The sequence below is a fragment of the Musca vetustissima genome, unplaced genomic scaffold (assembly GCF_032173495.1).
Source record: "Musca vetustissima isolate MV318-11 ecotype Yass unplaced genomic scaffold, APGP_CSIRO_Mvet_v1 utg20277, whole genome shotgun sequence".
Taxonomy (NCBI): domain Eukaryota; kingdom Metazoa; phylum Arthropoda; class Insecta; order Diptera; family Muscidae; genus Musca; species Musca vetustissima.
The window spans coordinates 18,032-34,474 of NW_026879575.1; the positions used below are offsets into that span (position 1 = coordinate 18,032).

Sequence of the window (16,443 nt, forward strand, 5' to 3'; positions counted from 1 at the left end):
AAAAATATTTTTTCAAGGCGTGGATTTCTTAAAAATATTTTTTCAAGGCGTGGATTTCTTAAAAATATTTTTTCAAGGCGTGGATTTCTTAAAAATATTTTTTCAAGGCGTGGATTTCTTAAAAATATTTTTTCAAGGCGTGGATTTCTTAAAAATATTTTTTCAAGGCGTGGATTTCTTAAAAATATTTTTTCAAGGCGTGGATTTCTTAAAAATATTTTTTCAAGGCGTGGATTTCTTAAAAATATTTTTTCAAGGCGTGGATTTCTTAAAAATATTTTTTCAAGGCGTGGATTTCTTAAAAATATTTTTTCAAGGCGTGGATTTCTTAAAAATATTTTTTCAAGGCGTGGATTTCTTAAAAATATTTTTTCAAGGCGTGGATTTCTTAAAAATATTTTTTCAAGGCGTGGATTTCTTAAAAATATTTTTTCAAGGCGTGGATTTCTTAAAAATAAAGGCGTGGATTTCTTAAAAATATTTTTTCAAGGCGTGGATTTCTTAAAAATATTTTTTCAAGGCGTGGATTTCTTAAAAATATTTTTTCAAGGCGTGGATTTCTTAAAAATATTTTTTCAAGGCGTGGATTTCTTAAAAATATTTTTTCAAGGCGTGGATTTCTTAAAAATATTTTTTCAAGGCGTGGATTTTTAAAAAAATATATTTTTTCAAGGCGTATATTTCTTAAAAATATTTTTTCAAGGCGTGGATTTTTAAAAAAAATATTTTTTCAAGGCGTATATTTCTTAAAAATTTTTTTTCAAGGCGTATATTTCTTAAAAATATTTTTTCAAGGCGTATATTTCTTAAAAAAATTTTTTCAAGGCGTATATTTCTTAAAAATATTTTTTCAAGGCGTATATTTCTTAAAAAATTTTTTTCAAGGCGTATATTTCTTAAAAATATTTTTTCAAGGCGTGGATTTAAAAAAAAAATATTTTTTCAAGGCGTGGATTTTTTTTTAAAAAAAATAATTTTTTCAAGGCGTGGATTTAAAAAAAAAATATTTTTTCAAGGCGTGGATTTAAAAAAAAATATTTTTTCAAGGCGTGGATTTAAAAAAAAAATATTTTTCAAGGCGTGGATTTCTTAAAAATATTTTTTCAAGGCGTGGATTTCTTAAAAATATTTTTTTCAAGGCGTGGATTTCTTAAAAATATTTTTTCAAGGCGTGGATTTCTTAAAAATATTTTTTTCAAGGCGTGAATTTCTTAAAAGCAATTTTTCAAGGCTTGGATTTCTTAAAAAATATTTTTTCAAGGCGTGGATTTCTTAAAAATATTTTTTCAAGGCGTGGATTTCTTAAAAATATTTTTTCAAGGCGTGGATTTCTTAAAAATATTTTTCAAGGCGTGGATTTCTTAAAAATATTTTTTCAAGGCGTGAATTTCTTAAAAATATTTTTTCAAGGCGTGTATTTTTATACCCTTCACCACACTGTGGTACAGGGTATTATGTCTTTGCGCATATGTTTGTAACAGGCAAAAGGAATCGAGATAGACCCATGGTTCCTTTTGATAATATGCATAGAATCACTTTCTGAGTCGATTTATGCATGTCCGTCTGTCCGTCCATTTATAATCCGAATTGGATGAAATTTGACAAAGCTCATTTAATTGGCCCATGGACGAACCCTATTGAAATTTCGAAAATCGGTTCACTTTTAGATATAGCCCCTATATATATTTTCGTCCGATTTAATGTAAATGGTGCACCAAAGTCCATATCTATCCTTCGATTTGCACGAAATTTGGCATAGCGTACTGAACTGAGTCTAGAATGATGTGTGAATTTCCTGAAAATCAGTTCAGATTTAGATATAGCTCCCATATATAGTTTCGTCCCTGAAAATCATTCGATTTGCACGATATTTGGCATAACGTACTGAATTGAGCCGAGAAAGATGTCTGCCAAGTTTCGTGAAAATCAGTCCAAATTTAGATATAGCTCCCATATAATTTTGGTCCGATTTAAGGTGAATGGTGCACCAACCAAACTCCCTATATATCTTTTGATTTACACGAAATTTGGCATAGCGTACTAAATTAAGTCTAGAATGACGTGTGCTAAGTTTCGGTTCAGATTTAGATATAAGTTCCATATATAGTTTCGCCCGATTTTAGTAAATGGTGCACCAAAGTCCAAAAGTGAAAATCATTCGATTTGCCCGGAATTTGGCATAGTGTAGTGAACTAAGTCTAGAATTATGTGTGTAAAATTTCTCGATAATCGTTTCAGATTTAGATATAGTTCCCATATATGTATATGTTCGACCGATTTAATGTAAATGGTATACCAATGGCCCTATATATCCTTCGATTTGCCCGAAATTTGGTATATCGCATTGAATTGAGTCTAGAATGATGTGTGTCAAATTTCCTCAAAATCGGTTCAGATTTAGATAAAGGTCCCCTATATATGTTTGACCGATTTAATGTAAATGGTGTACCAAAGTCCCTATAAATCCTTCGATTTGCCCGATAATAGCATAGCGTAATGAATTAGGTCTAGAATGATGTGTGTAAAATTTCTTGATAATCGGTTCAGATTTAGATAAAGGTCTCATATATATGTTCGACCGATTTAATGTAAATGTTGTACCAAAGTCCCTATATATTTTTCGATTTGCACGAAATTTGGCAAGCGTACTGAATGATGTGTGTGAAATTTCTTGAAAATCGGTTCAGATTTAGATATAGTGGATTTTTAACAAAAGAATTCAAGTGATAAAAAAGACGTGGATTTTTTAAAAATATTTTTAAAGGATAATAAAGGTGTGGATTTTTTAAAAAGTTTCAAGGAAGACCCTATATCACGTCACCCCCCATAATTCGGAATTTTGAGTATATTTTGTGCACATTTTTCAACCAAATTGGCTCTAATATAATATTTTGGTTTCTTATTAGGTGAAAATAATAAAAAAAAAACATAAGAATCTATCTAATGATCTGAACACCCTTGCCGGCATACCAATCATACCATATGCTTGCCTTGTACCATCTACATATAGCCGGCTTCCGAAAAACATAAACATACAAATGTATATATATATCCAAAATTTGTCACATGTCGCTGCTAACTAGTCCATTTAACCGATTCGATATTTTTGTCACATAAAAAACACAAACAAAAATTAAATAATATATTAATTTTTGTTCGCCAAATTCTCTCTTATAAATAATTATTTTAGCAGCCACTTGAGTCTATAGGAAAAGTTTATTTTATTTTTTTCGCTTTCATTTCAAAACGTTTATTGAACTTTGGCGTCTAGCAGAAATATCGTGAGTTTATTTTTATATATAGACAGAAACAATACGCACACACATATGGGATGTTCCGTATGATATGATTAACCAACCAATAAAAAAACAACAAATACAAAAAATAATTCTTGGGAATACTTAAAGAGATAATGAGAAGAAAATATAGTGGTTATGAAAAAATAATAAGGAAAGAGTAGTAGAACTTGTGATAGATTATTTAAAAATCCTAAAAATTTATATTTTTTTTTTATAAAAAATTAATTTATTGCAATTGAAAAAAAATTTGATAATAATTGTAATTTTTTTTAATAGTTTTATTATTTTTTAAATAAAAAAATATATTTGTTTAATAATATTTTATATATATATATATATATATATCCTTCACCACACTGTGGTACAGGGTATTATATCTTTGTGCATATGTTTGTAACAGGCAAAAGGAAACGAGATAGACCCATAGTTCCTTTTGATAATATGCATAGAATCACTTTCTAAGTCGATTTATGCATGTCTGTCCGTCCGTCTGTCTGTCCATGTTAAATTGTACACAAAGTACAGGTCGCATTTATTATCCGACTTGGATGAAATTTGGCACAGCTCATTTATTTGGGCCAAGGACGAACCCTATTGAAATTGGGAAAAATCGGTACAGATTTAGATATAGCTCCCATATATATGTTCGACCGATTTAATGTAAATGGTGTACCAAAGTCCCTATATATCCTTCGATTTGCTCGAAATTTGACATAGCATACTGAATAAACCCTAGAATGATGTGTGATAAGTTTCGTAAAAATCGGTTCAGATTTAGATATAGCGTCCATATACATTTTCGATTTACACGAAATTTAGCAAAACGTACAGAATTGAGTCTAAAATAATTTGTGCTAAGTTTCTTAAAAATCGGTTCAGATTTAGATATAGCTTTCATATATATTTTCGTCCGATTTAAGGTAAATGGTGTACCAAAGTCCCTAAATATATCTCGATTTGCACGAAATTTGGCACAGCATACTGAATTGGGTCTAAAATGATGTGTGCTAAGCTTCGTAAAAATAGGTTCAGATTTAGATATAGCTCCCACATATATTTTCGTCCGATTTAAGGTAAATGGTGCACCAAAGTCCCTATATATACCTCGATTTGCACGAAATTTGCACAGCATACTGAATTAGGCACAGAATGATGTGCGCTAAGTTTCGTGAAAATCAGTTCAGATTTAGATATAGTTCCCATATATTTTTTCGTCCGATTTAATGTAAATGGTGCACCAAAGACCCTATATATTTTTCGATTTACACGAAATTTGGCACAGCATACTGAATTAAGTGTAAAATTATGTGCGTTAAGTTTAGTAAAAATCGGTTCAGATTTAGATATTGCTCCCATATATATTATCGTCCGATTTAATGTAAATGGTGCACCAAATACCCTATATATTTTTCGATTTACACAAAATTTGGCATAACATACTGAATTGAGTCTAAAATGATTTGTGCTAAGTTTCTTACAAATCGGTTCAGATTTAGATATAGCTTTCATATATATTTTCGTCCGATTTAAGGTAAATGGTGTACCAAAGTCCCTAAATATATCTCGATTTGCACGAAATTTGGCACAGCATACTGCATTGGGTCTAGAACGATGTGTGTTAAGTTTCGTGAAAATCGGTTAAGAATAGATATAGCTCCTATATATATTTTCGTCCGATTTAAGGTAAATGGTGTACCAAAGTCCCTAAATATATCTCGATTTGAACGAAATTTGGCACAGCATACTGAATTGGGTCTAGAATGATGTGTGATTAGTTTCGTAAAAATCGGTGCAGGTTTAGATATAACTCCCATATATATATTTTCGTCCGATATAAGGTAAATGGAGTACCAAAGTCCCTAAATATATTTCGATTTGCACGAAATTTGGCACAGCATACTGAATTGAGTCTAAAATGATGTGTGCTAAGCTTCGTAAAAATAGGTTCAGATTTAGATATAGCTCCCGCATATATTTTCGTCCGATTTAAGGTAAATGGTGCACCAAAGTCCCTATATATACCTCGATTTGCACGAAATTTGGCACAGCATACTGAAATGAGTCTAGAATGATGTGTAATAAGTTTCGTAAAAATCGGTTCAGATTTTGATATAGCTCCTGTATATATTTTCATCCGATTTTCGATAAATAGTGCACCAAAGTCCCTATATATCCCTCGATTTGCACGAAATTTGAAACAGCGTACTGAATTGGGTCTAGAACGATGTGTGTTAAGTTTCGTGAAAATCGTTTCAGATTTAAATATAGTTCCCATATATATTTTCGTCCGATTTAAAGTAAATGGTGCACCAAAGTCCCTATATATCCCTCGATTTTCTCGAAATTTGACATATCGTACTAAATTGAGTCTAGAATGTTATGTGGTACGTTTCGGGAAAAATAAAAATTAATTTTTTAATATTTTTTTTTTAATAATTTTTTTTAATAAAATTTTATTAAGCAATTTATTTAAAAAAAGATTTAGTTTTAAAAAAATGTATTTTTTAAACAATAATTTAATATTTTAAAATAGATTTTTAAAATTTTTTTAAACATTTCTCCTTATATGGAATATACCATTTACAAAAAAACAACAATTATGTTTATTTAAAAAAACACACACACACACACACAATTTACACGTGTCAGTTCACTTACATTAATTACGTTGTTGTAACATTAGATGCCAGAATGGGGCTCCTGATCCCCTCGAAAAAACAGCTATATATAGCAGCCAAGCGATTCACACCCCAACTGATTGACCGAGTGACTGATTGACTGACTAGCTGGCTGAATGGATGGCTAAGCTATGCTGTTGAAAATAATCACTAAACTGTGAATGATCTCCTCCGATGCATTTCAATTACACAAAACTATCAACAAATGAAAAATAGAGGGGCTCACACACACACACATACTCACAAACAAATACGCTGCTATACGAATGAATCGAGTGGGGCTTTTCATTGATGAAAACCAGCACCCCAAACATAATATAATAATCGATGAGGGAGAGGGCGTTAGTGTGGGAAAAATATAATATTTTAAAAATGCCACGCCTTTTATTGGCCCTTGAAAAAATGTTTTTAAAAAATCCAGGACTTGGCCCTTGAAAATTTTTTTAAATCGCCGCCTTATATTGGCTATTGAAAAAATATTTAAATAAAAATATATTTTTTTGGCCTCCTCGTTTTTAAAAAATCCGAATTATTTGGTACCAAAGGTACTTAATATTCCAATATTTAATCTTCCTAGGGATACATAGTCGAGCGCAAAAGTCGACTTTTAGACTTATCGATTTTTGTCACTTTTTGAAAATTAAAAATAAAAGTATGTACCATAAATAGTGGGTTCAATAAAAAATATTTTTAAGAAAAATTTTCACGGTCCATTTGTTTTAATTTTTTTTGAAAAAAAATATTATTTTTTTAAGGTGCGGATTTTTTTTTTAATTTTTTATTCAGGAAGTATTTTTTTAATGTTTTTTTTTTAATTTTAAGTTGTGATTTAGTGGTTATCGACTAGTGGTTAGGACTGCAGTATTTTTCCAAGGTCTAACATAGGTGTGGATTTTATTAAATATTTTTTTCAAGACCTATAAATAGGCGTAGATTTTTTTAAATGTTCAAGGCCTATAAACAGGCGTGGATTTTTTTAAAAATATTTTTTCAAGACTTGGATTTTTCCAAAATATTTTTTCAAGGCCTTAACAGAGGCTTGGGTTTTTTCAAATTATTTTTTTAAAAAAAAATATATATTTTTTTAAATATTTTTTCAAGGCTACTATTTTTTATCAATATTTGTTTAAATATTGTTTTTATTTTTTTTCAATTTCTATGTGACCTTTGAATAACCGCGGAACGATCAGGCCACCAAAACAAATATCCGCTTAAGTGAAGTCCAATATTTGCTTATATCTGCCAAGTTTTAAACGTCAGCTATTTGAGCCACTATTAAGTTGTTACAAGTAATTATCTAAATTAGAGGTTGTTGTTGTTGTTAATTTTACAACTGCAAAAAACGGTCTGAACTTTTATTATTAATTAAACCTAGCAGATCAATAACTTGTTTTGCAAAAAAAAAACTACTCCGGTTTATGGTCCATGGGTGATTAGCACAGCAATTACCGCTTATTATTTTTATTTAGTAATAAATGATAGCCATAAAAATACAGTCTGACAACAACTTCGAGGGGGTAGCCAACAAATAGTTCCGTGTGAATTTTCTCTGGACCTTCTAAACAAAAAATATTTTTTTTTTTTCATCATAAAAAAAACTCGACCTCACCCGTGACAATGTTTTCCGCGGAAACATTGCCGTGACCAGGATTCGAACCTGGGTTACTACGGCCACAACGTAGGGTCCTAACCACTAGACGATCACGGCTATGTGAAGTCTTAATTTCGCCACAAATAATATTCAAATACAGTAAAAACTCGCTAATCCGGATAATTGATTGCAGACACCAATCCGGATTACCGAGATTTCCGGATTATCGAGTTTTATGAATTGGTTTAAATTTATATTAATTTGATGATAATTTAAGTATTTTTATGTTTTTATTAAAAATGAAAATTATTCATTTCAAAAATATGAACTTTGAATATAATAGGTACCATTTTCAATTAAATTTGCAACGATTTTTTTATTAAAATAAAAAGTAACGTATCTTTACAATCCGGATTTTTGAGTCAAATAGGTCAATCAATCCGGATTATAGGATACGCAATGGGTTGTGAAATGCAGTCCGGATTACCGAATAATCCGGATTGTCGAGGTCCGGATTATCAAGTTTATACTGTATCAATTGATTTCAATCCAACGAAATGTAGAGCAATTTTGTGAACATGTATGTGTGACGATGTGTGTGTGTGTTCCAAAATAATTAAAAGTGAAAGTCAATTGCAAAAAACTAAAAACGAGATCAAACTTTCAAAATTTAGTTTTTGGGTAATTAATCTAAATTTAGTTTCAAACAAGATTTTGAATAACTTCATTTCGAATGGCCACACAGCATCATTCCACATAGCCGTGATCGTCTAGTGGTTAGGACCCTACGTTGTGGCCGTAGTAACCCAGGTTCGAATCCAGGTCGCGGCAATGTTTTCGAGGAAAACATTGTCACGGGTGGAATTTTTTAAAATATTTTTTTTTCAAACCAATCCAAGGCATTGATTTTTTTTTTAAATATCTTTTCAAGGGTCACCAACAGGCTTCGATTTTTCATTACTAATAAAAGAGGAAAGTGATTGACTGACTGACAGATTGACTGATTTATCGATTCATCAACGCCTATTTTAAATGTAGAATAGATATAGCAAAGGTTTTTTTTGGACAGTCGAACTATAAGTATGCGAAAAGTACTAAAATGTACTAAATTTAGTACAATTTCGTAGCATATGAATGGATAGAGCTAAAAACTTGAAATTTGGAATGAAAATTATCGACTAAAATCTGATTTTTTATATAAATTACTATGAACAGGTAAAGTAAAGTTCTGGAAAGTGGACTTTGAGCTTTGTGATAAACCAAGTATTTATGAAGAAAATCGAAAGTCGATCTTGAAAAGTCGTATTTACGATTTTCGACATCGACGTTTATACTTTTCAATACAAAAAGTCGATTAGTCGAAAATCGATTTACTTATCCCTAAACCTTCCCTAATTTTGTTGACATCTGTATGCACATACATAAGTGCTATGTACGATTGCCAGATAATAAAATTTTCGTAATTGACACTTCGATGAGCTATTGAATAAACAAATGTCATCGATTGAGTATCGTCTACCAGCAGCTATTACATTTGTGATAAATCGCCTGTCACCATGCAAATTTCCATTTCCATTTCCATTTTTTTTTTTTTTTGACGATCAGCTGTGGGCAACACTTCGAAATGCAGCAATAATAATAAATTGCCCAAATTGATAAGCAACATCAAATAAAACATAAATTTAAAGGAAACTTCCGGTTTCGTAACAGTTTTTGTAATCAAAAAGTTCAGATTGTAATCTCCGCATGTAAATAAGGAATTTAAATATCGATTGTGTTGTTCTTTTGAAATATTTTAATGGAATCAACAATTAAGTTATGAATAGACTGACAATGGAGGTATACGAAGGATACACATAACCAAAAAATCCTAATATAACGAATAATAGGGGGGTTCCGGGGGACCTTGCTAATCATAAGCCGAAATACCAAATTACAGCCAATTTGGTTCAGAAATCTTCAAAATTAGGAATATACTGGGATACCACTATATAGACCAATATTGATAATTTTTTGTAAAGAGATGTGCTAGCCAATGAGAACCCAACATACTGAACTACAACAACAAATCGGTTAAAAAACGTTCCCAAATTCCACGAAATGCCGAAATTACCATTATATGGGGTCTACCCTGAAAAGTGGACCACTATTGATAATTATTGGTAGGATGATGTTCTATACATTGACGACCCAAAATTCAAAATTACTGCCAATTCGGTTGAAACACGTATACAAACTCACCGTAATACCGATATTTAAAAGATACCGTTATATGGGGAAAATCCTAAAAAGTGGACCAATAATCTACATTTTTCGTAGGGAAATATGCCAGACAAGGAGAATCCAAAATACGAACTTACAGCCAATTTGGTTTAGAAAAGTGCCTAAAGTGCCCGAAAAATACAGAACTTTATTTATCGCCTAAATTATACCCTACACATCTATGTTGTCAGGGTATTATAGCTTTGTGCAGCCCCAAGAGTTTGTAACGCCGCGAAATATTGGTCCTAGACACACCTTTAAGTATACCGATCGTCATATCTCGTCTAGCTGAGTCTAGACATGTGTGTCCGTCCGTCTGTCCATTATAATTTGTAAACACGATACAGGCCACAGGTATGGACCAATCTTCACGAAATTTTGCATGTAGGATGGGTTCTGGCCAATGAAGACCCCTATTGTTTTTGATAAAGATAGGTTAATATTTAGGGGATGAAATGGACCAAATACTAAATTTTTTTCGGATTTTCTGGTCACACCAGAGGCCGTTATTATGGCCCGAACATCGCGAAGTTTGACATGGAGAAGGGGGTCGGGCCAAAGAATAAGCATGGCTGTTTTGATAAAGATCGGTTAATATTTAGCGAGTCAAATGGACCCTGACTTTTGTGTGAAAAATTAGAAAATTTTTATTCTGAGGCTTATATATTTACTCCTGAAGGATATAGACCCGAGGAGTTGATATATCCTTCAGGAGTGGTTGGCCTTTAAATTGATACCAAATATAATGATGTATCTACTCAGATGTGGGAGTTACACTCAAATATTTACAGGTGCTTACGTATTCAGATATTATTTAATAAACCATTACCACATTAGAGGGCGGAAATCGCTTTTAAACTTTCCATGAAGTTCCAGTTATGATCAAGGACAAAGCCAACATTTTTCGGTAATGATCAGATTAAAATTTTGGGATGAAATGGACCAAAAACTTATTTTTTTTTTGTGTGTTTTCGAGTCGAATGTAATCCAAACATCACAGCACAACCCACCGTGAAGGGAATCTGGACAAGCAATTAGTAGGGTTGTACAGAATATTCGAAAATGTAAGGAAGAGGTGCTGTTGACCTCTAATCGGGCAGGAGGGGGCAAATATCACGAAATATTACCCAGACTCGGCATAAACATCCGTAGAAAGTTAGAGTTCCGTGGTAGTTGTGTAAGGGTATCGTATGGTCGGCCCCGTCCGACTATACTGCTCCGCTCACTAGTTCAAATTGTATCAAATTTAGTACCATTTAGTACATTGTATAAATTCAATAGAAATATTATATTCCAATTTCAGGATTCCAGCTCTATCGGTTCAATCAAGTTCAAATTGTATCAAATTTAGTACCATTTAGTACAGATTTTCAAATCTTCATGATTGGGTTATGTAGGAACATCCTAAACTGCAAATTTCAGGATTTCAGCCCTTTCGGTTCACGCAAAATTCAAATTGTACCAAATTTAGTACCATTTAGTACTCATAAGTACGAATATCCAAAACTACCTATATCGCACAATCCAGTAGAAATTGTTTCCCAATTTTATTTTTCCAGCATTATTGGTACACCCTAATCCAAATCCAAATAGTACACAAAAATACGAATTTCCAAAACTATGATACGTATATACAACTAATAGAAGTCGAATGTCACAATTTCAGGATTTCAGCCCTATTGGTTCACACAAATCGAAATTGTGTAGAATTTAGTACCATTTAGTACGGCTTTCTAAAAATTTTCTAACATAACCCAATTCTAAAACCCAACAGTGATCCTTTCTCCGGTTCACACAAAATTCAAATTGTACCAAATTTGGTACCATTTAGTACACATTAGTATTTCCAATTTCCAAAACTTTATACATATCCAACTACTACACCCCAACAACGATCCCAAATTCAAATTTATTGATTCCATGGTTCATCTGAAATTCAAATTGTACAAAATTTAGTACCATTTAGAACACATAAATAAGAATTCCCTTAACTCAATTCTATAATGCATTAGTAATCACATTTCCAAATTTAAGTGTTCCAGCTCTATCGGTTCACACAAATCCGAATTGTATTGAATATAGTACCCTTTAGTACTTTTCGTACACATAAGTACAAAAATATAAAAATACCTACATATCCCAATCCTACACGCCTACGGATATGTTAATTCAAAAAGGTCAGGATTCCAGCTACATCCGTTCCTCCAAATTCAAATTATACCAAATTTGGTTCCGCTTAGTAATTTTCGTATACTTGAGTAAACACTTCCAAAACCAACTCCTTATGTCTACCCTACATCTCAACCTTCCCATTCCCATTTCAAATTACAAGATTTTAGCTCTATCCGTTCACATGCTACGAAATTGTAACAAATTTAGTACATTGTAGTACTTTTCTGATATTTATAGTTCGAATTTCCAAAACCCTTTGCTTCATCTATTCAACACTCCATCAATGACTATAAAAATACCTACATATTCCAAACCTACACTCCGACGGTAAAGTTCATTCAAAAATGAGAGGAATCCAGCTCCTTCCATTCCTCCAAATTCAAATTGTGCCAAATTTAGTACTGTTTAGTACATTTTGTATAGTACATTTTAGTACTGTTCTCATATTTATAGTTTGAATTTTCAAAAACCCTTTGGTACATCTATCCTACACTCCAAAATCCAAGCCTACTGTAGGCCTTGAAAAAATATTTAAAAAATGCACGCCTTCTGTAGGCCTTGAAAAAAATCCATTTGTAATAAACCTTTAGAACCTCTTCTCGTCTTTATAAATCAATTAATTATTCCCCCCAAAAAGTAAAGTATTTAGAACGCTCATTAGTATCTCATCATCATATGGATGGCAATGACCTCCAGTCCAGACCTATGCGTAGCTATCACCTATCTACGTACCAAACTACCTACCCACATACGCACACACCTTAAAATTAAATAACACAAAAAATTGGGTGCCACTGCATTTTGTTGAGGCAGTCAAGACTGCCTGACATACAGATAAATAAATAGTACATACATATCTACAACAAAAATTCAAAGAGTCTTTGGACGATAAACAAAACAAAGAGGGAGAACTACGAAATAAAACAACAACAACAAAAGAACAAAGATATATGCATGCATTTTCATAAAACAAAAACAAACAAAACACCTCATAACCAGACAAAATCATAAATACGCCGATGCACTCACACACTCATTCAAACCAGCTGGATGAATAAAATAAAAAATATATAAGTCGTCTACTTTGTTGTTATTGGCGTAGATAACAACAACAACAACAAGATGATGAAGAAAACATATGATTAAAACCAGTAAGGAAAGTAGAAAAGTCGGGCGGGGCCGACTATATGATACCCTTCACCACTTTGGGTATATTCAACAGATGAATGCTAATAGACGTCGAATTCTGCAACCTATACTAAATTTTTCATTTGTTCAGATATACGGTTGCTTCTTACAATGGGACAAAATTACCAAAACTCGGCAGAAAATATATATAGAAGCTCTATCAAAATCTGAACCGATTTCTACACTTTCCAAATTTCAAAACTTTAGTACGTTGTGCAAAATTTGTGTCAATTTTGTGTAAAATTGGACGAAAATATATATGTAGAAGCTATATCAAAATCTGAACCGATTTCAATGAGAATGGCAGAGATTATCTTATATTAACTTCTGTATTGTACATAATTGTGTGGCAATCGGACAAACTTTGGGTCTTTAGTGCACAATTTACATAAAATCGGAAGCAAAAATATATAGGAGCTATATATAAATCTCATTTCACTTAAATCTCCAGACTCATTTTAGTACACTATGCCAAATTTTGTGCAAATCGAAATATGTATAGGGACTTCGGTACACTATTTACATTAAATCGGACGAAAATTTATATAGGAGCTATATTTAAATCCAAACCGATTTTCGAGAAACTTAACGTGCACTATTCTAGACTTAATTAAGTACGATATGCCAAATTTCGTGCAAATCGAAGGATATATAGGGACTTTGGTACACCATTTACCTTAAATCGGACGAAAATATATATGGGAGCTATATCTAAATCTGAACCTATTTTCAGCAAACTTAACACACATAAATCTAGACCTAATCCATTTCGCTATGCCAAATTTCGAGCAAATCGAAGGATATATAGGGACTTTGGGGCACCATTTACATCAAATCGGACGAAACTATATATGGAGCTATATCTAAATCTGAACCGATTTTCTCGAAACTTCGCAAACATCACTCAAGGCTTAATTTAATACGTTATGCCAAATTTCGTGCAAATCGAAAGATATATAGGGAATTTGGGGCACCATTTACATAAAATCGGACGAAACTATATATGGGAGCTATATCTAAATCTGAACCGATTTTCTCGAAACTTGGCAGACATCACTCTAGGCTTAATTTAATACGTTATGCCAAATTTCGTGCAAATCGAAAGATATATAGGGACTTTGGTACTCCATTTACCTTAAATCGGACGCAAATATATATGGGAGCTATATCTAAATCTGAACCGATTTTCAGCAAACTTAACACACATCAATCTAGACCTAATCCATTTCGCTATGCCAAATTTCGAGCAAATCGAAGGCTATATAGGGACTTTGGGGCACCATTTACATGAAATCGGACGAAACTATATATGGGAGTTATATCTAAATCTGAACCGATTTTCTCGAAACTTGGCAGACATCACTCTAGGCTTAATTTAATACGTTATGCCAAATTTCGTGCAAATCGAAAGATATATAGGGACTTTGGGGCACCATTTACATGAAATCGGACGAAACTATATATGGGAGCTATATCTAAATCTGAACCGATTTTCTCGAAACTTGGCAGACATCACTCTAGGCTTAATTTAATACGTTATGCCAATTTTCGTGCAAATCGAAATATATATAGGGACTTTGGGGCACCATTTACATGAAATCGGACGAAACTATATATGGGAGCTATATCTAAATCTGGACCGATTTTCACGAAACTTGGCAGATATCATTCTAGACTTAAATGATTACGCTGTACCAAATTTCGTGCAAATCGAAAGATATATAGGGACCGTTTACATTAAATCGGTTAAATATATATATGGGAGCTATATCTAAATCTGAACCGATTTTTCCCAATTTCAATAGGGTTCGTCCTTGGGCCGAATAAGTGACCTATGCCAAATTTCATCCAATTCGGATCATAAATGCGACCTGTACTTTGTTTACAATTTAACATGGACAGACAGACGGACGGACAGACGGACGGACGGACGGACGGACGGGCGGACGGACATGCTTAAATCGACTTAGAAAGTGATTCTATGCATATTCTCAAAAGGAACCATGTGTCTATCTCGTTTCCTTTTGCCTGTTACAAACATATGCACAAAGACATAATACCCTGTACCACAGTGTGGTGAAGGGTATAAAAACAGAAACAGAAATACAAACTATAACAGAGGAGATAAGACAGTGAACTAGACTCTGCTAGACACTAGCAGAGAGCAGCTAGAGTTACTCTTGCTCTCACTGTGAGTTGTTATGAAACCGAAGGAAGACGAAGAAACAAAACGAAAACAAACTACTTCACAACAACAAAAACAACAAGTAATGCGTTTTTCCAATAATTGCAGAGATAATGCACTGCAGTGAGAGGGAGAGATAGAGAGCAAGTGACTCAAGTGAGGATCTCTCTGTTTCTCAGTGCATTTCTCTGTTGTTTGTTATCATTTGATGGTTTCTCACCCCATTGACTTTGTGGTTTGTGTTATTGTTGTTGTTGTGCTGGTGGTAAAGAGTCAAGAGAATGCAAAAACATAAACAAAACGCAGTTGTAGTATTTTTTGTAATAGGGAGACCTATAATGGAAAGAGGTGTCCGAATGGTGAAATGTGATACGAATGTGTGGTGATGTGATACGAAGAGGGAAATTCAAATGCCTGTAACTTTGTTGAAAATCAACGGATTGAAGTCAAATAAAAAGTATTTGAAAGCGTGTAACTTCTAGTAAAATTGTATAAAGAAATCGTAATGAAAAATAAGTGAAGATCTCTAATAGGCATATGGTATTTTGGGTTCTCATTGCCTACAATGATTTTTCTATACGAAATTATGAGTTTCCCGCATATAATGTCTGCATTTTAGGAAGTTTGGGCACGCTTTTTAAACAAATTTTTGGGAATTTAGAAATAGGTCGACTTTTCGAGTAGTTTCAACATAACTGCAACCTCCATTATTCGGAATTTTGGGGAGTATAGGGAAGTTATTCATTCTAATTCTCTGTAATTTAGTATATTGTATACTCCTTGGATAGAAAATCTCCCTGTCAAAAATGATAAATTTTGGTCCACTTTTTAAGGTAGCTCCTATATAACGGTACTCCTCAATATACTGGTCGATTTTGGGTCAAGTTTTTTAACCGAATTGGCTACAAATTGGTATTTTGGGATCTTATTGGCTAATATATTTTCTTACCAGAAATTATCAATTTTGGTAAATGTTTTAGGGTACCGTCGATATAACAGTGCCTTCCAAACTTCGGTATATTGGGTAGTTTAGGGATACTTTTCAGCCAAATTGTTATTGTAATTTAG

General features: G+C 32.7%; 1 non-coding gene across 1 annotated transcript; it reads right to left on the reverse strand.

Moving 5' to 3' along the window:
* Positions 1 to 7,613: 7,613 nt before the first annotated feature.
* Trnah-gug (transfer RNA histidin (anticodon GUG)) lies at positions 7,614 to 7,685 on the reverse strand. Its single transcript has one exon. It is a non-coding gene; the product is annotated as a tRNA-His (tRNA).
* Between the last annotated feature and the right edge of the window lie 8,758 nt (positions 7,686 to 16,443).